The sequence below is a fragment of the Aquarana catesbeiana genome, linkage group LG02 (genome assembly GCF_042186555.1).
Source record: "Aquarana catesbeiana isolate 2022-GZ linkage group LG02, ASM4218655v1, whole genome shotgun sequence".
NCBI classification, from domain to species: Eukaryota; Metazoa; Chordata; class Amphibia; order Anura; family Ranidae; genus Aquarana; species Aquarana catesbeiana.
This window is the reverse complement of record NC_133325.1, coordinates 784,929,427-784,954,067: the sequence shown is the minus strand read 5'-3', so window position 1 is coordinate 784,954,067 and position 24,641 is coordinate 784,929,427. Positions and strand designations below refer to the sequence as shown.

At 42.6% G+C, this 24,641-nt stretch overlaps 1 protein-coding gene across 3 annotated transcripts in view; it reads right to left on the bottom strand.

Moving 5' to 3' along the window:
- ZBTB20 (zinc finger and BTB domain containing 20) overlaps positions 1-24,641 on the bottom strand; it is a 1,365,016-nt gene that overhangs the window by 1,205,662 nt on the left and 134,713 nt on the right. For all 3 annotated transcript variants that reach the window (XM_073617411.1, XM_073617410.1, XM_073617409.1), the window contains exon 3: positions 4,451-4,890. The gene's annotated coding sequence lies outside the window, so the exon portion shown is untranslated. The remainder of the gene's footprint in view (positions 1-4,450; positions 4,891-24,641) is intronic.

The window sequence follows — 24,641 nt, the reverse complement described above, 5'->3', positions numbered from 1 at the left end:
TGTTGTAGGGGGGGGTCTATTTTTTCTGGGGGGGATTGTTGCTGGCGGCACAAAACTGTGCTCAAATGTGGATAGGGGATGGAAACAATGGGCGACTCAGAAGGAAGAGTACCTGCACCTATTCTCTGGGGAAAAAATACTGCATCTGGTTGTTGCTCTTAAAATGTCTTCATTTTATTGTATAGCCACAGTGAACAAACACAAATTAAGTCAGTTGACGCGTTTCAGCCTATAAGGCCTTAATCATAAAGTTATGACCAAGGGCTTATAGGCTGAAACGCGTCAACTGACTTAATCTGTGTTTGTTCACTGTGGCTATTCAATAAAATGAAGAAATTTTAAGAGCCAGAACCGGAGTGCGGATCATATTTTCTCTATTACTCTACTCAGCCAGCGACTGTGGATCGAGCACCTGGGAGCTCTGCTATCTATGCGGTGTATGGGTAGTAGCACTGACTTTTCTCTTTATACTTTATACATCGCTGTAGACCTGTGGTTTAGGAAACACTTAGCAGTGGTCCAATTCACCTACTTAGTGACGAATGTAGCCATTAATACAAAAGCAGGATGATGGTAATTTGCATTTCAGGCGTGCAAGCAGCATTCTCGCTGATCTAATGCTGTGAGAAAGTAAATAAAAATTAGCTACACTAATTGTGCTTCAATCTTTAAAAGCAATTAGAAAATGTAGTTATCCCATGTATATTGACAAGCAAGGTTTTTAAAACTACCAAAAAAGAAATAAATAAAAAACTACTTGCATTAAGTATTGCCTCTTCCACACAAATCTTTAAAAAATGCTAAAATCTCCTTTAAAAATAACTTTTGAAAAAAAATATTTTAATCTAATAACTGTGAATTATAGTATTCAGTATGTGATTTTTTTTTGTTTTTAATTTGCACTGTATTCATATTCGCATATAGACTGTGACATCGAGCCAAAGTGACAGCGACAGGGTTTGGGACTAAAACATGGTTGGGCTGCTTACAAAGGATTTTTTTTTTTAAGTATAGAGAGGGGAAAATAATTTTTTTATCCCCTGCAGATTGTGTAAGTTTGCCCACTTACAAAGAAATGAAGGGTCTATAATTTTTATCATAGGTGTATTTTTAATGATAGAGACAAAATATCAACCAAAAATCCAGAAAAAAACGATGCAAATGTTATAAAATTAAAGAGGAAGTAAAGCCTCTGAAAAAAAAAATTAAAAAAAATACACCCTGCAAGACAAAGGCATAATGAGCTCGAATTACTTACCTGAGATCGAAGCCCCCGCATCAGCCCTCGTTCGCCTCCTCCGACACCGCCATCTATCCCGCAGTGGCTTCCGGGTATTGCGGCTTCGGCACTGTGACTGGCCGGAGCCACGGTGACATCACTGCCATGCATGCATGATGGTGCCGCCACTAACGGCATGATCGCCGTTAGAAACGGCATGCTCAGCGCGCCTACGCCTGATGTCTACAGTGCATGCACCATAGACATCGGTGCCGCTATTTCTGCAAATATCTCCTAAACCTTTTAGGTTTGGGAGATATTTATTGCACCTACAGGTAAGCTTTAATCTAGGCTTACCAGTAGGTTAAAGTGGTTGTAATGGGTTTACAACAACTTTAAGTTGCAGTTCAGTGAGTAAAATAAGTATTTGATACCCTACCAACCAACAATAATTCTGGCTCCCACAGACTGGCTACAGTATGTGGTACACAGATTAGTCCTGTCAATTTAAAAGAGGAGCTCCAGGCTCTGTCAGAAAAGTCAGCAGATACAAATACTGTAGCTGCTGACATCTGATATTAGGACATTTACCTGAATCCAGCGGTGACTTCACCCGAACTGATTTTTCAATCGGCTCTTGGTTGCTGCTGCTACCAGCTGGTTCCGTACTGCGCATGCAGGGACCATGCTGCTCTTTGTCGGCGGGGGGGGGGGCGAACTTCCGGATGACTTTGCCACGGCAAAGTGGGAGTGGGTACCTGTCAAAACCAGGTCCCCGCTCCCCCCAAAAAGTTGCCAAATATGTCAGCGGGGGGAAGACAAGTAAGCAGGGCTTGCGCTTTTGGGTGGAGCTCCGCTTTAAGAGGGTGCTCCTAACGACAACTCGTTATTATATATATCATATCATATCTACAGTGGGGACGGAAAGTATTCAGACCCCCTTAAATTTTTCACTCTTTGTTATATTGCAGCCATTTGCTAAAATCATTCAAGTTCATTTTTTTTCCTCATTAATGTACACACAGCACCCCATATTGACAGAAAAACACAGAATTGTTGAAATTTTTGCAGATTTATTAAAAAAGAAAAACTGAAATATCACATGATCCTAAGTATTCAGACCCTTTGCTCAGTATTTAGTAGAAGCTCCTTTTGATCTAATGCAGCCATGAATCTTTTTGGGAAAGATGCAACAAGTTTTTCAACACCTGGATTTGGGGATCCTCTGCCATTCCTCCTTGCAGATCCTCTCCAGTTCTGTCAGGTTGGATGGTAAACGTTGGTGGACGGCCATTTTTAGGTCTCTCCAGAGATGCTCAATTGGGTTTAAGTCAGGGCTCTGGCTGGGCCATTCAAGAACAGTCACGGAGTTGTTGTGAAGCCACTCCTTCATTATTTTAGCTGTGTGCTTAGGGTCATTGTCTTTTGGAAGGTAAACCTTCAGACCAGTCTGAGGTCCTGAGCACTCTGGAGAAGGTTTTCATCCAGGATATCCCTGTACTTGGCCGCATTCATCGTTCCCTCGATTGCAACCAGTCGTCCTGTCCCTGCAGCTAAAAAACACCCCCACAGCAGGATGCTTCCACCACCATGCTTCACTGTTGGGACTGTATTGGACAGGTGATGAGCAGTGCCTGGTTTTCTCCACACATACCGCTTAGAATTAAGGCCCAAAAGTTCTATCTTGGTCTCATCAGACCAAAGAATCTTATTTCTTACCATCTTGGAGTCCTTCAGGTGTTTTTTAGCAAACTCCATGCGGGCTTTCATGTGTCTTGCACTGAGGAGAGGCTTCCGTCGGGCCACTATGCCATAAAGCCGCGACTGGTGGAGGGCTGCAGTGATGGTTGACTTTCTACAACTTTGTCCCATCTCCCGATTGCATCTCTGGAGCTCAGACACAGTGATCTTTGGGTTCTTCTTTACCTCTCTCACCAAGGCTCTTCTCCCCCGATAGCTCAGTTTGGCCGGACGGCCAGCTCTAGGAAGGGTTCTGGTCGTCCCAAAGGTCTTCCATTTAAGGATTATGGAGGCCCCTGTGCTCTTAGGAACCTTAAGTGCAGCAGAATTTTTTTGTAACCTTGGCCAGATCTGTGCCTTGCCACAATTCTGTCTCTGAGCTCTTCAGGTAGTTCCTTTGACCTCATGATTCTCACTTGCTCTGACATGCACTGTGAGCTGTAAGGTCTTATATAGACAGGTGTGTGGCTTTTCTAATCAAGTCCAATTAGTATAATCAAACACAGCTGGACTCAAATGAAGGTGTAGAACCATCTCAAGGATGATCAGAAGAAATGGACAGAACCTGAGTTATATATATGAGTGTGAGAGCAAGGGGTCTGAATACTTAGGACCATGTGATATTTCAGTTTTTCTTTTTTAATAAATCTGCAAAAATGTCAACAATTCTGTGTTTTTCTGTCAATATGGGGTGCTGTGTGTACATTAATGAGGAAAAAAATGAACTTAAATGATTTTAGCAAATGGCTGCAATATAACAAAGAGTGAAAAATTTAAGGGGGTCTGAATACTTTCCGTCCCCACTGTATATATTAAATGGCGGACAAAAATGGTGTTATCAGCATTTTGCTGATAAGAGAAAAGGGTGCTGATAATGGCATCCGAAAATGCATGCAATTTTACTATGCTTATGGTGTATTTTTCATAGGTCATATGACTCAAAAACTGCATCAAAAAAGGTGCATTATTGATGCGTTCTTGCTGCATTTTTCAGTGCAACGGGGAAGTGTGTTATTTTTTTAACCGACCAATAATGCATCAAGCAAGATTTTAAACACCACAACGGAAGCCCAACAGACCTGGGTGAAGTTAAAATAAATGGGTTGATATCACGTTCAAACCAAAAAGCTATCTAAAAGTAAGCAGCAGCTAGAATGCAATATACACACATAAAGACAAATAGAAAGAAAAATAGCTGCGCTAAATGATGTATGATAAACAGTGAATATGTGATAACAAAAATTCTAATAAAAGAAAATAATATTTGATATCATCATAATATAATAATGAAAAACATGAGAATCTGTCCCAAAATGAAAATCATAAGTGAATGTGCAAAAACAATGACAATGAAACGTCCAAAACTCCGTGCAAATCAGGTAAATTGCATATAGTCCACAAATGTGCATAAATAAGTGTATGAATAAAATCTTGGAAATAATGCGTGATCCACCAGTTTTGCACGGGACACAAAATAAATTGCACGCTTACCAGAAGGCAAGCTAATTGAGCTTGCGGCTATATACCCAGCCAGGGCCTTTATCCAGGGGATTCTGGGGTGGCAACTCCAAGATGGTCAATATGGCAGAGGAGGGATATGCAGCGGATGGCCGGATTGACTCGATCGTGCAAAGTTTACGGATTAAGCTCAGATGTCACCCGAAAAATGAAAAGAGGGGGGCTCACAAGACATCCGTTGGAGATGGTCCACTTCAGTGCCTAATACCCAACATTGATCAGACTTTCCCAAACGGGCCGGATCTCCACAGATCACAGTGCTTTCCTGGACTGTGCGCTCCGCTCCACCCAATACTGATCCCCGCTCAGCGCAGATAACGGTCTTTCCATCTGAGTGTACCCACAGTCCGTACCCGTTCCGTCCCGATTCTATCTCTCCACTCTCAGCCTCTCTCTGTTCTTTCCTATGTGACCTGTGTGAAGACATACAAAGAATTTAAAAGGGATGCATTTTTCTTGAACTTTTCTTGCGCTAAAGGTGCTGATAATGGCCGACATTAAATTCATATTAATTAAAATTCATGATATTAATTAAAAAGTCAAATATAAAACAATTATACTGTATATGAAAATATATATATTATATTTTTTAAAAACTGACATTTTTGGTTTCAGTTTTTGGCCAAGTCATTTTCGGTTTCGGCACCAATTTTCTATTCAGTGCACCTTTACTCGTTATGTGTATAAAAGACACCTGTCCACATCTCCTTTTTCTTCCATTCAAACCTCACCATCATGGACAAGACCAAAGAGGTGTCAAAAGAAGGCAAGGACAAGACTGTAGACCTGCACAAGGCTGGAATGGGCTATAAGACCATCAGCAAGAAGCTTGGTGAGAAGGAGACAACTCTTGGAGTGATTATTCGCAAATGGAAGAAATACAAAATAATCATCAATCGCCCTCGGTCTCAAGCTCCATGCAAGATTTCACCTCATAGGGTAAGGATGATCAGGAGAAAAGTGAGGGATCAGCCCAGAACTACATGGGAGGAGCTTGTGAATGATCTCAAGGCAGTTGGGACCACATGCCATGAATTGAACTCCAGGAGCGCCCACAAGGTCCCCCTTCTCAAGAAGGCACAGGTACAGGCCCATCTAAAGTTTGCCAATGAACATCTAAATGATTCCGAGAAGGATCAGGAGAAAGTGCTGTGGTCAGATGAGACCAAAATTGAGCTCTTTGGCATTAACTCGACTTGCCGTGTTTGGAGGAAGAAAAATGATGACTATGATCCTAAGAACATCCCTACAGTCAAGCACAGAGGTGGAAACATTATGCATTGGGGCTGTTTCTCTGATAAAGGTACAGGCCGACTTTGCCGCATCATCTTCGGCCAATGAACGGGGCCATGTATTGTAAAATCTTGGATGAGAACCATCTTCCCTCAGCCAGAACACTGAAGATGGGTTGTGGATGGGTCTTCCAGCATGACAATGACCCAAAACATACCACCAAGGCAACAAAGGAGTGGCTCAAGAAGAAGCGCATTAAGGTCATGGAGTGGCCTAGCCAGTCTCCAGACCTTAAACCTATAGAAAAGTTATGGAGGAAGCTGAAACTTCGAATTGCCAAGCAACAGCCAAGAAACCTTAAGGATTTAGAGAAGATATGTAAAGAAGAGTGGACCAAAATCCCTCCTGAGATGTGTGCACACCTGGTCACCAACTACAAGAAATGTCTTACCTCTGTGCTTGCCAACAAGGGTTTCTCCACCAAGTACTGAGTCATGTTTTGCTTGGGGATCAAATACTTATTTCACTCACTGAACTGCAACTCAATTTATAACATTTGTATTGTGTGTTTTTTCTGGATTTTTGGTTGATATTCTGTCTCTATCATTTAAAAAACACCTATTATAACAATTATAGAGAGTACATTTCTTTGTAAGTGGGCAAACTTACAAACTCTGAACTAGATCAAATTATTATTTTCCCCACTGTATGATAGATATACAGTATCTCACAAAAGTAAGTACACTTCTTACATTTTTCACACAGGGGCAACACGACTTCCAGCGCCACTTTGGGAGGCAACTTGAACACGACTTGAGTATAAATCACAGCACGACTTGGGGCAACTTACAACACAACTTGAAGTCGCCTCCAGGACAGGGAACTTTACAAGTGGCCAATCAGAGCTTATCAGCTGTGTGGGGGGCTGGCTGTTTAGTGGAGTCAATTACTTTCTGTTTCCTTTCTGCTTCCTGTAAAGTTGCCTCAGTATGAACAGTGATCAGACTTGGAGGCAACTTCCATTGAAATCAATGGGTACAAGTCGCCTTCTAGTCGGATTGAAGTAGTACAGGAACCTTTTCTGAAGTCAGAGCGACTGCAGTAGTGTGCATTAAGACGGATCCATTCACTTACATTGATTTTTTCATGTAGCGCAACTTGAGGCGACTTGAAGTCGCATCCAAAGTTGCCCCTGTGTGAATGGGCTCTTAATATTTTATTATATCTTTTCATGTGACAACACTGAAGAAATGACACTTTGCTACAATGTAAAAGTAGTGAGTGTACAGCTTGTATAACAGTGTAAATTTGCTGTCCCTTCAAAATAACTCAACACACAGCCAGTAATGTCTATACCGCTGGCAACAAAAGGGACTACACCCCTAAGTGAAAATGTCCAAATTGGGCCCAATATTTTGTGTGGCCACCATTATTTTCCAGCACTGCCCTAGCCCTCTTGGGCATGGAGTTCACCAGAGCTTCACAGGTTGCCACTAGAGTCCTCTTCTACTCCTCCATGACGACATAACGGAGACATTGTGCTCCTCCACCTTCCGTTTGAGGATGCCCCACAGATGATCAATAGGGTTTAGGTCTGGAGACATGCTTGGCCAGTCCATCACCTTTACCCTCAGCTTCTTTAACAAGGCAGTGGTAGTCTTGGAGGTGTGTTTGGGGTCGTTATGTTGGAATACTGCCCTGCGGCCCAGTCTCTGAAGGGAGGGGATCATGCTCTGATTCAGTATGTCACAGTACATGTTGGCATTCATGGTTCCCTCAATGAACTGTAGCTCCTCAGTGCCGGCAGCACTCATGCAGCCCCAGACCATGACACTCCCACCACCATGCTTGACTGTAGGCAAGACACACTTGTCTTTGTACTCCTCACCTGGATGCTGCCATACACGCTTGTCACCATCTGAACCAAATAAGTTTATCTTGGTCTCATCAGACCACATGACATGGTTCCAATAATCCATGTCCTTAGTCTACTTGTCTTCAGCAAACTGTTTGCGGACTTTCTTGTGCAACATCTTTAGAAGAGACTTCCTTCTGGGACAACAGCCATGCAGACCAATTTGATGCAGTGTGTGACGTATGGTCTGAGCACTGACTGGCTGACCCCCCCACCCCTTCAACCTTTGCAGCAATGCTGGCAGCACTCATACGTCTATTTCCCAAAGACAACCTCTGGATATGACGCTGAGCACGTGCACTCAACTACTTTGGTTGACCATGGCGAGGCCTGTTCTGAGTGGAACCTGTCCTGTTAAACCGCTGTATAGTCTTGGCCACCGTGCTGCAGCTCAGTTTCAGGGTCTTGGCAATCTTCTTATAGCCTAGGCCATCTTTATGTAGAGCAACAATTCTTTTTTGCAGATCCTCAGAGAGTTCTTTGCCATGAGGTACCATGTTGAACTTCCAGTGACCAGTATAAGAGAGTGATAACACCAAATTTAACACACCTGCTCCCCATTCACACCTGAGACCTTGTAACACTAAAGAGTCACATGACACCGGGGATGGAAAATGGCTAATTGGGCCCAATTTGGACATTTTCACTTAGGGGTGTACTCACTTTTGTTGCCAGCGGTTTAGACATTAATGGCCGTGTGTTGAGTTATTTTTGAGGGGACAGCAAATTTACACTGTTATACAAGCTGTACACTCACTACTTTACATTGTAGACAAGTGTCATTTCTTCAGTGTTGTCACGTGAAAAGATAGAATCAAATATTTACAAAAATGTGAGGGGTGTACTCACTTTTGTGAAATACTATATATATATATATATATATATATATATATATATATATATATATATATATATATATATATATTTTTATATTTATATATTGAATAAGGAAAGTAGCAGAATGGCATGCCCCGCTGCAAGTAGCAAGTGGCATAAAAAAACACTTTAACCACTTGAGCTCCAGAGGGTTTTACCCCCTTCATGACCAGACCACTTTTTGGTATTCAGCACTGTGCTACTTTAACTGCTAATTGTGCAGTCATGCAACACTGTATCCAAATTAAATTTATATACCTTTTTCACACAAATAGAGCTTTCTTTTGGTGGTATTTGATCATCTCTAGGTTTTTAATGTTTTTTTTTTAATCTAAACAAAAAAAAGACCGAAAATTATGAATAAAACATATCCAATAAAAAAAAATATAAATTTCTTCATAAATTTAGGCCAAAATGTATTCTGCTACAGGTCTTTGGTAAAAAAAAATCCCAATTAGTGTATATTGATTGGTTTACGTGAAAGTTATAGCATCTATTTTTATATATTTGTTTTATATACTAGTAATGGCAGTGATCAGCTACTTATAGTGGAACTGTAATAGTGCAGTGGACAATCTGACACTTTGTGGGAACTGACATCACCAGTGACACCAATACAGCGATCAGTGCTAATAATATACACTGCCACTGTACTAATGACACTGGATGGGAAGGGGGTTAACATCTCGGGGTAATCAAAGAGTTAACTGTGTGCCTAACAAGTGTTAATGTGTGTAGTATGTGCTGTTTTTCAGTACAGATCGACTTGTTTCTTTTCCATGCAGGAGACAAAGCAATCGATCCCCTCTGTTCAGAGCCCTGTGTTTATTGTCAACACAGAGCTCTGGGCTGTGATTCGATACAGCCGATCAGCAGGTCCCAGTTAATTAATCATTGGCCGGGGTCTGCTGACAACCTCCTACTGTGTCAGATCGCAGGGGGAGTAGGTGGGCGGGGGGGCACGTGCGCACCCCCCAACCTGGAAACCGCTTCCGACATACAAGGTACGCGATTGTGCCTGTACGGGCCACCCCGCTGTAGTATATGTACTGCGGCTGGTCCAGAAGCGGTTAATACAATGGTGTAAATAACTCTTTCACAAAAAAAAAACAGGAAAAGGAATCCTTATTACCTAAATCAAGGGACCAAAATAATTTATACATAATGAATGATTCATTCAAATGTGTTAAAATACAGGAAAATCCAGTATATGAACAGGATGAACAGTTGAGAGCTTTAAAATTACAGACCTGTCCTATACTGCCAAAAAAAAAAAAAAGATATCTAGAGGAAAAATATATTCTCCACGTAACTGATCAAATCATAACACTTCCTACTACAAACAGAACAGGAACAAAGTGAGGACAGGAAAAGAGAGGAAGACACAGACATGGCAGAAACATGCTAAGAACCTGAGCTAAACTCAGAGCTCCCCCCCCCCCCCCCCCGTTATTTTCTCGGATCCAGTCACATTGTACAGGGACTTTTATGAAGAAATTTGATTTTTTTTTTTTTTTATGGGATAGGTTTTATAGGAGAAAGTAAAAAAAATGTTTTTTTTTTTAATTGGTCGGTATTTTTTTTTGTTTATTTTTTAATCAAATCATTTTTATTTTTTATTTTTATAGTTAGTTTAGTTACATCAACTAAATTACTAAATATGAAATAGTATATAAAAAAAAAAAATAGATTTTGTTTATAGCGCAATTAAAAAAAAAAAAAAACACCCAGTGGTGATCAAATACCACCAAAAGAAAGCTGCATTTGTGAAAAAAAAACAAAAAACTTTCATTTGGTTACGACGTTGCGTGACCGCGCAATTGTCAGTTAACCTCTTCACGCCAGCTGCACACATATATGCGGCCTCCCAGCGCATGGGGCCTTCAGGCAGAGCAGCCGTATATATATGTGACCACATGACCTGAATACCCACCTCCCGGTGATAAGAACCTTTAAAAAGGACCAGGAGGCGGCCGGCAGGAAGGTGGTAACGTAAGGTAGTGCCATATCGCCCAAGAAAAACAAAAAATGGCCTGCTCATGAAGGGTGGTAAACATTCCGGAGGTCAAGTGGTTATCCAAGCTTCAAAAGTTAAAGTGATTGTAAGTCCTGGTTCACACTACAGCAGCTTGGGATCCGACTTGTAATGCCTCAAGTTACCCCAAGTCGGTGGACATAAGAAATGCCATAGAAGTGAATGAGAGCCGTCTTAAATTTGCACTACTGAAGTCGCTCCGACTTCAGAAAAGGTTCCTGTACTAATTCAAGGCCAGGTCTAGGCAGCTCGTACCCAAAGATTTCAATGGAGGTCGCCTCCAAGTCGGATCTCCATCTATACTGAAGCAAATTTACAGGAAAAAGAAAAGAATTACCCAGGTACTCCCCACTTTTATCCAGGCAACCCCCTCCCTCCCACAGAGCTGATTATACTGTGATTGGCCGCAGCCAAAGTCGCCTGTCCTGGAGGCGACTTTGAGTCACGTTGTAAGTTGCTTAAAGTCATGCTGAAGTCGCCTCCAAATCGCCTTGCAAAGTCGTGCTGTAAGTCGGGTTGCCCCTGTGTGAACCGGCACTAAGGGTTCATTTAAAAAAAAAATAATAAACATGTCATACTTACCTCCACTGTGCAGTTCGTTTTGCAGAGTGGCCCCGAACATCCTCTTTCGGGGTCCCCCGGCAGCTCTCATGGCTCCTCCCTGCATAAGATAACCCCCTAGCAGAAGCACTCTCCCGTCCATAGCCGCCAAATGTATGACTTCTCCCCCCCCCCCGGTGCCCGCATCATTGGATTTGACTGACAGCAGCGGGAGCCAATGGCTGCGCTGCTATCAATCTATCCAATCAGGACACAAGACTCCAGCCGGAGCTGGTGTGCTCGTTCCCGTTGCGCAAATTTTGGGGCTCAGGTAAGTATAAGGGGGGCTCGGGGGCGCTGCTGCATTAAAAGAGGTCTTTCACCTTAACGCAAAGGTGAAAAACGGCAAAGTTTTACAACCCCTTCAAGTCTTCTTTAATGGAATGAACTGTGAACTCATGAAAACACAGAGATACAATAATTACTAAGAACATTGTATGCAAAAGTTTAGGAACCCCTGACAATTTCCATGATTGTCATTTATAAATATTTGGGTTTTTGGATCAGCAATTTCATTTTGATCTATCAAATAACTGAAGGACACAGTAATATTTCAGTAGTGAAATGAGGTTTATTGGCTTAACAGAAAATGCGCAATAGGCATCAAAATGAAATTAGATAGGTGCATAAATTTGGGCACCCCAACAGAAAAATCACATCAATATTTAGTAGAGCCTCCTTTAGCAGAAATAACAGCCTCTAGATGCTTCCTATAGCCTGTAATGAGTGTCTGGATTCTGGATGAATGTATTTTGGACCATTCCTCCTTACAAAACATCTCCAGTTCAGTTAGGTTTGATGGTTCCCGAGCATGGTGGACAGCCCGCTTCAAATCACCCCACAGATGTTCAATGATGTTCAGGTCTGGGGACTGGGATGGCCATTCCAGAACATTGTACTTGTTCCTCTCCATAAATGCCCGAGTAGATTTTGAGCAGTGTTTGGGGTCGTTGTCTTGTTGAAATATCCAGCCCCGGCGTAACTTCAACTTTGTGACCGATTCCTCAACATTATTCCCAAGAATCTGCTGATATTGGGTGGAATCCATGCGACCCTCAACTTTAACCAGATTCCCAGTATCGGCACTGGCCACACAGCCCTACAGCATGATGGAACCTCCACCAAATTTTACAGTGGGTAGCAAGTGTTTTTCTTGGAATGCTGTGTTCTTTTGCCACCATGCATAACGCCCCTTGTTATGACCAAATAACTCAATCTTTGTTTCATCAGTCCACACCTTATTCCAAAATGTAGCTGTCTTGTCCAAATGTGCGTTTGCAGACCTCAAGCTACTCGGTTTGTGGGGTGTGTGCAGAAAAGGCTTCTTTCGCATCACTCTCCCATACAGCTTCTCCCTGTGCAAAGTGCGCTGAATTGTTGAAGGATTGACAGTGACACCATCTGCAGCAAGTTGATGTTGTAGGTCTTTGGAGGTGGGCTGTTTTTGACCGTTCTCTCCATCCTTTGCCTCTCCAATATTTTATGTGGCCTGCCACTTCTGGCCTTAACAAGAACTGTGGCTGTGGTCTTCCATTTCCTCACTATGTTCCTCACAGTGGACACCGACAGCTTATATCTCTGCGATAACTTTTTGTAGCCTTCCCCTAAACCATAATGTAGAACAATCTTTGTTTTCAGGTCATTTGAGAGTTGTTTTGAGGCCCCCATGTTGCCACTCTTCAGAGGAGAGTCAAAGAGAACAACAACTTCCAATTGGCCACCTTAAATACCTTTTCTCATGATTGGATGCACCTGTCTATGAAATCCAAGGCTTAATGAGCTCACCAAACCAATTGTGTGTTTCAATGAATCAGTGCTGAGTAGTTACAGGTATTGAAATCAACAAAATGGCAAGGGTGCCCAAATTTATGCACCTGTCTAATTCCGTTTTGATGCATATTGAGCATTTTCTGTCAATCCAATAAACCTCATTTCACTACTGAAAGATTACTGTGTCCTTCAGTTATTTGATAGATCAAAATGAAATTGCTGGTCCAAACACCCAAATATTTATAAATGACAATCGTGGAAATTGTCAAGGGTTCCTAAACTTTTGCATACTAAACTGTATGTCTAATTGAGCAATAAGACTTATCTTAACGTTTGACAAAAATCACATAACGTGTACTTTTCATGGTTAGATAAGAATTTTTTCTCTGTGTAGCCCACTTCTTTCTTGGTCTTTCATAATGTAGCAAAGAATCAGACAAGGGTTCTCATGGGAAAACCATTCAAAGAGTGATGCATACTCACTCTTTGAAGTGGCAAAAAAAAAAAAAAAAGAAAAAAGCACAAAGTTTGTTGTCGACAGTAGCAAAAGTTAAAAAGGAGATGTAAAAATGGACCCAAAGACAGTTTTGCACTGATAATTTATACGGGGCGCGGCTGTATTTTTCTCACAAAAAAAAAAAAGAACAAAAAACAAATAACCCGATTGTTTTAGGTTTTTTAGTAAGTGCAATAAAGCATAGATTTGGTCAAGAATGTTACAGCCCATTAAAGCGTATAGAAAGGGCAGTGACATTGGCCATAGAATAATAAGACATGAACGTCGGAATGAAATCATGCCAAGGCAGAACTAAAGCGTACTGGAGTTGCATTAAGGAGTCTTAGTTGACTATGAAAGCCAAAGTCAACCAGGTTACTTGCTATGTGGAGCAGGTATCAAGTGCAACATGTTGAGATATATTGGACCCGGGTCAGGCTGCGGTGCCGAGAACTGGTTTAGGATCAAAAGTTTGGTTTACATGTTCCTGACATGCCTTTATATACACTATATTGTCAAAAGTATTGGGACGCCTGCCTTTACACGCACATGAACTTTAACCTCCCTGGCGGTATGATTATTTCGGATTTTAGGTGCTGAAAGCGGTACCATTATTTTGCATGGAAATTTGGCGTTTTTTATTGTAGGTCTGTAAATCTTAACAATAACACACTTAAATCTGTCCAAACAAGAGTCTAGTAGATATCCCGGGTATGATAAAGTTTGAAACACAAAAACATAAATTATAATATAATAAATAAAAATAAATAATTTAAAAAAATTTTAAAAAATAGTAATAAAATAAATTTCCCCACAATTCACTATCGCTCAATTCTGCAAGTGTTCTAATTTACTATCGCTGTTTTCTAGCTGGTCTAAAGCCACTTTTGACGTAAAGGGACACTTTTTGGTTGCTATGGACAATCTCCAGTTTCCAGGCAGAAAGAACAGTGTATATCATGTAAAACTGCATGCAGGGCATGGGCCAGAGCACTGGGGACAAAAGGGATGTGAAATCATTTCATACAGTACTGTAATCTGTAAGATTACAGTACTGTATGTGTTATGATTTTGACAGTTTTTTGAATTTGCCGCCAGGCTCCGCCCCCGTGCGTCGCGCCGCTCGCAGGGAACGGAGCCTGGCACGGAGAGGCTTCGGAGGAGGACGGAGCCCTCGGACACTGCGGGGGACATCGCAGGATCCCGGGGACAAGGTAAGTAACGCCGCCCCAGGATCCTGCAATGCGATCCCGAGTGTGGCTCGGGGTTACCGCTAATGGTACTGAATTTTAACCCCGAGCCACACTCGGGAAAACCGCCAGGGAGGCTACTGGCATCCCTTACCTCCCAACATTTTGAGACGGGAATGAGGGACACCTATCAGCAAAAGTATGCAGGCATAGGACACGCCCCTTGCCACACCCCCTTAAAAGGAGTATTGTACAACAAAACAAGATTGGTTAAACCCACAAGTGTTTTTTTTTTTTACCACTACTATTCCTTTATATTGGCTTTTGGAATTTACAAATGCAGCAATTTAGAAATCAGATGAAAGGTGGGAAACACTTTTTGATAGATAAAAAGCGCATTTTATATACAACTATAGAGATCAGACCAAAATGAGGGACAGATGAGGAGGAAAGAGGGACAGAGGGACATGACTCCAAATCAGGGACAGTCCCTCGAAATTAGGGACAGTTGGGAGCTATGGCATCCCAGTCTTAGTCCGTAGGGTTCAATACTGAGTTGGCCCACCCTTTGCAGCTATAACAGCTTCAACTCTTCTGGGAAGGCCGTCCACAAGGTTTAGGAGTGTGTCTATGGGAATGTTTGACCATTCTTCCAGAAGAGCATTTGTGAGGTCAGGACTGATGTCAGAGGAGAAGGCCTGGCTTGCAGTCTTCGCTCTAATTCATCCCAAAGGTGTTCTATCGGGTTGAGGTCAGGACTCTCTGCAGGCCAGTCAAGTTCCTCCACCCCAAACTCGCTCATCCTCGTCTTTATGGACCTTACTTTGTGCACTGGTCCAAATCATTTGGTGGAGGGGGATTATGGTGTGGGGTTGTTTTTCAGGGGTTGGGCTTGGCTCCTTAGTTCCAGTGAAGGGAACTCTTAAGGCGTCAGGATAACAAGACATTTTGGACAATTTCATGCTCTCTTCCTGTTCTAACATGACTGCGCACCAGTGAAAAAAATCTGACAGGGGTTATAACCCTCCCTTACTCTATCCAAAATGAAAAAAAAAAAAAAAAAAAAAAAAAAGTTTTGCTGATAGTTCTACTTTGACCTTTTTAAAAAAGAAAAAAAAAAAAAAAAAAAAAAACTTGTGTTTCTGTGAACACTCTATAAAGATATACACGTGGGTAGTGGTGGCTGGTGTTTTTTTTGCTTTGGGGGGGCAGCAAATAGCCCCCCCCCCCCGGAGGAGGACAGCCGGGTCATCACAACCCCGCACTTACTCCACCTAGGAAGCGGGCGGGCAGCGTGTCCGGCAGCTTTCTTCCTCCTCCTGTGATGTGGATCACGGCACCTTCCACCGTGCATCCCCTTCCTCCTCCTCCTAGGCGTCCAATAGGGTCGCCTGACCTTTCAGCCAATCGGGAAATGGTTATCAGACTTGCACTTCCCGATTGGCGGAGAGGCGATTCAGTGTTAGAAAAGCGAATATTAATTTGATTTTCTAACACACCTGGGTGGGCTCCGAGCGCAATGCTCTGCGCTCCGAGTCCACCCCATTTTGAAGCCTATTAGAGCCTGTGGCTCTAATCAGGTGCTTTAAAAAAAAAAAACCCCGGCCACTGTAATTCATGCGCTCGGCGTCCTGAAAGGGGCCGTAAGCACGAATAGGGGGTGGCCGTAGCGTCCGTGGATAGATTCATGCTATGCATAAATCTAACAATTAACCATATAGAGGGTGGCGTGAATAGAGGGGGCGGCACCCATGCACCCTTAATGGATGTGGGGTCTACAAATTTTTGCACTGCACTACCAGCTTTAGCCCTCGTTCACACAATTCTAACAGGCATGACAATTGGCACCCCATTGCCGGCAATGAAACTGTTCATGTTGCAGAGATTATGAAAAAGGTTCCTGCGATACTTTTTTCCGATTTCATTACAACTTGCATAGACTTCTATCAACCACTTGCTGCAAAATCACGTACCTGTACGTCATTTTGATTCAAGTGGTTGTACCGGGGCGATGTCTGCAGCTGCAGGCATCACCCCGATAACGTTTTTTAGAGCCGACGGTCGGCTTTCTAACCATCCGCTTGATCACTATTCCTAGCAGCAGGACGTGCCGGCTGGTCACTTGGGCCTCTTGGTGAGATGGTACAAGAAGGGGGGGTGCGATGTCCCTTTCCGCTGCTTGGGATAATGATCGAGCTTTGAACGGTTCTTGGATCTAGAAAGCAATGTCACAATGTTACTTCCGGTATACTGGAGCTTTAAAAGGGGCCAGATTAAAAAAAAAACACTATTCAAAACAGCCAAACTTGGCGTTGCAAATGCTTTTAAGTGCAAAAGAGGGACCACAGATCCCTCCAAAAAAAATACCTGACACGTGACTATAATGGGGCGTACACACGGTCGGACTTTTCGTCTACAAAAGTCCGACAGCCTGTCCGACAGACTTCCGGCGGACTTTCGGCGGACTTGCAGCAGACTTTCTAACGAACGGACTTGCCTACACACGACCACACAAAAGTCCGACGGATTCGTACGTGATGACGTACACCGGACTAAAATAAGGAAGTTCATAGCCAGTAGCCAATAGCTGCCCTAGCGTCGGTTTTTGTCCGTCGGACTAGCACACAGACGAGCGGATTTCGGGGTCCGTCGTAGTTACGACGTAAAGATTTGAAGCATGTTTCAAATCTAAAGTCCGTCGGATTTGAGGCTGAAAAAGTCTGCTGAAAGTCCGGAGAAGCCCACACACGATCGGAATACCAGCCAGCTTTAGTCCGTCGGCGTCCGTTGGACTTTTGTAGACGAAAAGTCCGACCGTGTGTACGCCCCATTACTGTCACAAGGGCTGTTTACATTCCTTGTAATCGTAGAAAAAATGATCAATTTTTTTTTTTTTTTTTTTAAAGGGGCAGTGAAAAATACATTTAAAAAAATGCAATAAATAAGAAAAAAATCAATTTAAAGTGCCCCCCCCTCCCTCCGTGCTCGCACGCAGAAGTAAACGCATACGTAAGTTGTGCCCGCAAATGTAAATAGTGCTCAAACGACACAAGTGAGGTATCGCCGGGATCGTTAGAGCGAGAGCAATAATTCTAGCATCCTCTGTACCTCTAAACTGGTAACTATTAAAAAAAATGTAAAGCGTCCCATATAAAGATTTTTAACCACTTCAATACACCTTCCTGTCCAAGCCAATTTTTAGCTTTCAGCGCTTTGAATGACAATTGCGCGATCACACAACACTGTACCCAAACAAATTTTTTTATCATTTTGTTCCCACAAATAGAGCTTTCTTTTGGTAGCATTTGATCACCTCTGCAATTTTTATTTTTTGCGCAACAAATAAAAATGGACTGAAAATTTTGAAAAAAAAAACAAAGTTTTTCTTTGTTTCTCTTAAAAATGTTTGTAAACAAGTATATTTTCTTCTTCAATGACAGGCACTGATATGGTTGTACTGACAAGGCAATGATAAGGCTGCGCCGATGGGCACCGATGAGGTGGCACCAATGAGGCGGCACTGATGAGGGGCTCTGATAGGCGGCACTGGTATGCGGCACTGATGGGCACTCATAGGCGGCACTGATGGGTACTTACGGGTGGCACTGATGGGTACTTATGGGTGGCATGGATGACAATGATGGTCACCTCCAGCTCTGCAGCTCTCATTGGCCCTCTTATGACTCATCCCCCTCACTTTTTGACAAACTCTCAGGAGATAGAGATAGAGATAGAGATAGAGATAGAGAGAGCGCTGTGCATGATGTCATAAGCCTAGGCTTTTTTTTTACCAGAGAAGAAATGACAACTGGGCTGCATAAGTTATTTTCTGGCAGAGAAAAAAAGTTTAACTATGCAAAGCTAAAACAACAAGGCCAAAAGATTTAATAGGTGGAAAGATGAAAAAATTACTGAAGGTCCGCTTTAAATACCGTAGTTTGTCTCCATTCCACGAGTGTGTGTAATTTTGACACATGACATGTTAGGTATCTATTTACTCGGTTTAACATCTTTCACGTTATACAAAAAAAATTGGGCTAACTTTACTGTTTTTGTTTTAATTTCATGAAAGTATTTTTTCCCCAAAAAATTGCGTTTGAAAGACCACTGCACAAATACAGTGTGACATAAAATGTTAAAACAATAAAACGACTGCCATTTTATTCTCTAGGGTCTCTGTTAAAAATATATATATATATATTTTATTTTTTTAAATGTTTGGGGGTTCCAAGTAATTTTCTAGAAAAAAAAAAAAAACTTATTTTAACCTGTAAGCAACTAGTGTCAGAAAAAGACACGGTCTTCAAGTGGTTAAAGAAAGTCGCAAGCCGCAATGAAATCGGAGGTGGAAAATCGCACTGATCTGCGGCTTTGAAGTAGCACAATTTCAAAGCCGCACTGATGTGAACCAGGGCTTATGGCTGTACAGTGGTTGTGTTTTTTTTTTATGGATACATTTTAGAGTTAAGGCAAATTACTCATGACATTATGTCAAAAACTCATTGGTGCTGAAATGTCAGGTTTCAAGTTTTCCTAGTTTTAAAACAATATATCTACAAATTCTATGTGCTGAACAGAAAAAAAAAAAAAGTTTTTAAGACACCAATTTTAATTATTATTATTATTTAAATGGCTGTTTGAATGATTGAGGTGTGCTTTGCGAGTTCACATCTACACATGGTGGCGGTGGGCGCGGTGTGAGCTGCGCAGGTGGATTAACCCATTGTGAAGGATATTATACTGTCCTGTCCTGATATAAACTAAGTGCTGGGACTGCCAAGAAAAACACCACCTGCCCTATGTAATACACCTGTCATATATTAATCTAGACTCCAACCTGTCTACTCAGCCGCACAGCTCTGATAACTACATCTTGCTCATTCTACATTAATTTTCACGTCTGCTAGTGTAAAAAGAGCAGACATTTTTGAAAGGCGTTACCACCAATGGGCCCACAGTTGGGCAAGAGTTTTAAGCAGCCCATAGATGATTCGATTTTCTGTCCTTCCAGCATGGGTGGAAGGACAGAAAATCGCTTGATTGGCTTCTGCAGCGATATTGTGTTCTGCTGGCGGGGGGGGGGGGGGGGGGGATGCGGGGAGCCCTCCCAGATGAAAGAATACAATGATTACTGCTAGCAGCTATAGCCGCCAGCAGTAATCACATGTAAAAAAAAAAAAAAAATCCGACAGGCTGGTTGTACCCAAAATCGATCGATAAATTGACTTGGGTACCCGTAGATCTTAACCAGTCCCTGCTGAACTGGACGAATTTCGATCCATGTATGGGCCGGCTTTACAAGTGTGGTGATGTAGCAGTCCGACGGGTCCAAGAGAGGGACAGGGTCGGAGTCATAGCTAGACAATATTTTTTTGAGATGAGCCTTGGCATGTTCAGAAACAAGTCTGAACCTGCCTGAGCTATCCCACCAAGAAGCTGGCAAAGCCAACAGCCAATCAGAAGCAACGAAAGCATTCCCTGCCCTGCAGCCGCACATATGCAAGAGGCATGTATACAATCACCGGCCACTTTATTAAATACATCTGTCCAATTGCTTGGTAACACAATTTGCTAATCAACCAGTGGCGGCCCATCCATAGCGGGCGCACGGTTGCCGCCCCCACCCAGCACTCACAAGAAAAAAAAACATTTTTTTTTTTAAAAAGGTCCCTTTAAAAAAAAAAAAAAAATAGAAAAAAAAATGTTCTTTAAGTGCACTGTGTTTGGGTGCCGGACACAGTGCACTATGGGAAACGCCACGTCAATGCAATTATGAGATTGCAGATGAGGCGCTTCATTTGCAGGCTTTTGACCTGCTTTGCGGCGCAATCTAAAGCACCAAACAGCTTCCACTCGTAGTATTACTATGGGTGGGAGCTTTGTTGTTCAAGTTAAGAGGTTACTTCCGGTTTCCCTGTTCCACAGGGTAACCGGAAATGACGTTGGCAGCTCCGTGGAACAGTAAGGTAAGGTAAGTAAGTGAGGCTCAGGGCTGCATTTGATGGGGCACAGTAAGGCTGCATATGATGGGGCACAGTGAGGCTGCATTTGATGGGGCACAGTAAGGCTGCATTTGATGGGGCACAGCAAGGCTGCATTTGATGGGGCACAGTGAGGCTGCATTTGATGGGGCACAGTAAGGCTGCATTTGATGGGGCACAGTGAGGCTGCATTTGATGGGGCACAGTAAGGCTGCATTTGATGGGGCACAGTGAGGCTGCATATGATGGGGCACAGTGAGGCTGCATTTGATGGGGCACAGTAAGGCTGCATTTGATGGGGCACAGTGAGGCTGCATATGATGGGCACAGTGGCTGCATTTGATGCTGCACAGTGGCTGCATAAGATGGGCACAGTGGCTGCATAAGATGGGCACAGTAGCTGTATTTGATGGGGCACAGTGGCAGCGTTTGATGGCACAGTGGCTGTGTTTGATAGGCACAGTGGCTGCGTTTGATGGGCACAGTGGCTGCATTTGATGGGCACAGTGAGGCTGCAATTGATGGGTTTTTTTTTTCAGAATTTTTCAGTTTGTTTGCGCACCCCCAAAAATATTGAGCACCAGCCGCCACTGTAATCAACCAATCAAATGGCAGCAACTCAACACATTTAGGCATCTTGATGTGGTGAAGATGACTTGCTGAAGTTCAAACCAAGCATCACAATGGGGAAGAAAGGGGATTGAAGTGACTTTGAACGTGGTATGGTTGTTGGTGCCAGACGGGCTGGTCTGAGTATTTTAAAAACTGCTGATCTACTGGGATTTTCACGCCCAACCATCTCTCAGGTTTACATTGAATGGTCCGAAGAAGAGAAAATATCCAGTGAGCAGCAGTTGTGTGGAGGAAAATGCCTTGCTGATGTCAGAGGTCAGAGGAGAATGGGCAGACTGGTTGGAGATGATAGGAAGACAACAGTAACTCAAATAACCACTTGTTACACCCAAGGTATGCAGAATACCATCTCTGAACGCACAACACGTTGAACTTTGAAGCAGATTGGCTACAGCAGCAGAAGACCACACCGGGTGCCACTCCTGTCAGCTAAGAACAGGAAACTGAGGCTAAAATTTGCTCAGGCTCACCAAAATTGGACAATAGAAGTTTGGAAAAATGTTGCCTGGTCTGATGAGTCTCAATTTCAGCTGCGACATTCAGATGGTGGGATCAGAATTTGGCGTAAACAACATGAAAGCATGGATCCATCCTGCCTTGTATCACCGGTTCAGGCTGGTGATGTTGGTTTAATGGTGTGGGGGATATTTTCTTGGTACACTTTGGGACCCTTAGTGTCAGAAACCGTTAAATCAGGCCGAGACAGAAGTACAGTTCACACTTGTTTAATAATAAAAGTAAAAAGAACAAAACGTAGTCAAAACATAGCCAAAGTTCAGTAACCGGAACGGATAGTCAGCCAAGCCAGAAGTCAGGGATCAATGTAGTGGAACAGCAATCAGGATCTGGAGCCAGAAGAGATGTCAGCAAAGCAAGTCTTGAACAGGATCGCAGGAGATAGTTTCTGTGATGTAACCAAGGCGAAGGCAGAGAACCTCTGGACTGGACGGCTTAAGTAGGCAGGACTGACGAGCAGGATATCATCAACAGAGAGATAGGAGCTGGCAATTAGCTGACAGTGGCCAGCTCAGAGAAGGAAAGGCTGAGCCCAGCCCTGAAACATAGTACCAATTGAGCATTGTTTAAATGCCACGGCCTACCTGAGTATTGTTGCTGACCATGTCCATCCCTTTATGACTACAGTGTCCCCATCTTCTGATGGCTCCTTCCAACAGGATAATGCACCATGTCACAAAGCTCCAATATTCTCACCACTGGACAATGAGGTCCCTGTACTCCAATGGTCTCCACACTCACCAGATCTCATCCAATAGAGCACCTTTGGGATGTGGTGGAAAGGAATATTCATATCATGGATGTGCAGCCAACAAATCTGCAGCAACTGCTTGATGCTATCACCATGGACCAAAATCTCTGAGGAACGTTTCCAACACCTTGTTGTATCTATGCCACGAAAAATGAAGACAAACAAGGGTCCAACCCGGTATTAGCAAGGTGTACCTAATAAAGTGGCCGGTGAGAGTAGGTGCAGAACAGTGGAATGCCACTGCTGCCTATGATTGGCTGTTGGCTTTGATAGCTTCTTGGCGAGATATCTCAAGTGGGTTCAGACTCGTGTCTGAACATGCCTGAGCTCATCACTGTTTACTATAAGAATTCTTCATATGCAAATTCCTCTCACTGCAGCTGAAGAACTACAACAGAATAAAACCTTCCCTTTGACACTTCCTAAATCTGCATCTGTGAATTTCTGTCTTGTCTTCATTGCTAAATCTGTCACAGACTTGTGCAAATCTGCCTCAGTTGGTTGCCTGGGATTCCAGGCCAAGGGGTTCCAAGCACACAGGAAAACGGTTGCACGTACTTTGCTATATGACAGGTGAAATTGAATTGCATCCGGGTTCGCTAATTTGCACAACAGATCTTCCCTAAAGTGTCTCCTAACCTCTCCTCGCCCCAGTGTGTCTTTTGCAGCTTTGAAGTCTGATATGATTAGTGTGATACTAAAGTAGGCCAGTAGATTGGGATAGGATTAGGATGTCACATGATAATTGGTGTGGGTGGGGGGGGGGGGGCACAAAGTAGAATTCTGGTCATGGTCACAATGCAAGCTTTGAAAAGTTGTAATTATCTTTATTAATTGTAATAATAATCTCTATGCTCTGCAAGCCAGGGTGAGGGGTTCACAAGAGGACAAGAGACGTGCGCCTATCAAGTCCATCACTGTGTGAGCTTCTTCAGACCTCGGGGGCTGTAAATAAAGGGTATCAGTAGATTCTCCTATTCAAGTCAATGGAGTTGATTTACTAAAAGGCAAATACACTGTACACTTTGCAAGTGCAGTTGCACTCTTTTTTTCCCCCCCAGAGCTTATTGAATGTGGTGAAGCTTCACTTTGTAAAGAATATCAGATCCAATGAAAATAAAACAAAAAAACAAAAAACTGCATTTTTGCTTGCACATGATTGGATGATGGAAATCAGCAAAGCTTCACCATATTCATTGAAATAGTCAAAACTTTTTTTTCCCCACATTTTGGACAGAGTACAGCCTCATATACACGATCGGATTTTCCGCAGACAAAGCGTCAGACTTTTGTCTTGCATACAGAACACTACACAATTGTCGGCCAACAAACACGAACATACTGACGTACTAGACGTACTACGAGCCGATAAAGAGGAAGTTCAATTGTCATGCGCCACCCTTTGGGCTCCTTCTGCTAATTTCGTGTTAGTAGAAGTTTGGTGAGTGTTGATTCACGCTTTTCATTTCGCGTTTTTCATTTCGTCCTTTTCAGTTCGTTTCTGAACGGCCGTTCGTCAACCAGCCATGTTGCGGAATCGGAGGAGATAACGTGTTATTTATTATTGGCCTTGGAGTTATTGATTTGACCCAAGTCCAGTCCAGGAACAGGAGGAGGAGGATTTCTTTATTAATCGTGACCAATTCTGTCATATGCCTTTGCTGCGGGAGCTCCAGGAGAATAATCCGGATGATTTTCAGAATTATCTCCGGATGACGGACCCCTGCTTTCACCAACTCTAGGCATTGTTGACCCCCTATATTAAGAAGCAGGACACGTGCATGAGGCTTTTATTTTATTTTTTTGGTTGAATAAAAAAGATTTGGTATATTTTCTATATTATTGGATGCATAGAATGCACTTTTTGGTTAAGTTCTATTGGCAGGTAGCATGTCTAATTTTATTTGTTTTCTTTTTTTTAATGCACAATAAAAAAATTGTGTAGAATAATACTTGGCTATGTGTTTTACTTCAAATGACAGTTTGGGAGTAGGCAGTTACATTTAAAAAAATACAATGTAAAATTAACAAGGGACACCAACATAGTTGTATCTTTGATCTTAAAAACTACAGGATAATGGTGTTGTGGTAACTTGCCCAAAAAAAAAAAAAAAAAAAGCATAATAATATTATTCTTGATATCACTAGAAAATAAAAGCCTTTTTAAA